The sequence below is a fragment of the Schistocerca cancellata genome, chromosome 1 (genome assembly GCF_023864275.1).
Source record: "Schistocerca cancellata isolate TAMUIC-IGC-003103 chromosome 1, iqSchCanc2.1, whole genome shotgun sequence".
Classification (NCBI taxonomy): domain Eukaryota; kingdom Metazoa; phylum Arthropoda; class Insecta; order Orthoptera; family Acrididae; genus Schistocerca; species Schistocerca cancellata.
This window is the reverse complement of record NC_064626.1, coordinates 863,055,023-863,055,767: the sequence shown is the minus strand read 5'-3', so window position 1 is coordinate 863,055,767 and position 745 is coordinate 863,055,023. Positions and strand designations below refer to the sequence as shown.

General features: G+C 57.6%; 1 pseudogene; it reads left to right on the top strand.

Annotated features, from left to right (window-relative positions):
• Window positions 1-425: 425 nt before the first annotated feature.
• Window positions 426-543, top strand: LOC126102042 (5S ribosomal RNA; annotated as a pseudogene).
• The last annotated feature ends 202 nt before the right edge of the window (window positions 544-745 follow it).

Below are 745 nucleotides of genomic sequence, written 5' to 3'. Positions count from 1 at the left end.
CGTGTTGAGCAATTCGGCGGTACGTCCACCCGGCCTCCCGCATGCCCACTATACGCCCTCGCTCAAAGTCCGTCAACTGCACATACGGTTCACGTCCACGCTGTCGCGGCATGCTACCAGTGTTAAAGACTGCGATGGAGCTCCGTATGCCACGGCAAACTGGCTGACACTGACGGCGGCGGTGCACAAATGCTGCGCAGCTAGCGCCATTCGACGGCCAACACCGCGGTTCCTGGTGTGTCCGCTGTGCCGTGCGTGTGATCATTGTTTGTACAGCCCTCTCGCAGTGTCCGGAGCAAGTATGGTGGGTCTGACACACCGATGTCAATGTGTTCTTTTTTCCATTTCCTGGAGTGTAGTTACTGTCCAGCTGGGTGCATGGAGTGAAAATCTCAAAAATTTTATGCCCTGGTATCGACATGTACGCCAACGGCCTTGCCGCAGTGGTAACACCGGTTCCCGTCAGATCACCGAAGTCAAGCGCTGTTGGGCTGGACTAGGACTTGGATGGGTGACCATCCGGTCTGCCGAGCGCTGTTGGCAAGCGGGGTCCACTCAGCCCTTGTGAGGCAAACTGATGAGCTACTTGACTGAGAAGTAGCGGCTCCGGTCTCAGAAACTGACATACGGTCGGGAGAGCGGTGTGCTGACCACATGCCCCTCCGTCTCTGCATCCAGTGACGCCTGTCGGCTGAGGATGACACGGCAGTTAGTCGGTACCTTTGGGCCTTCATGGCCTCAGCCG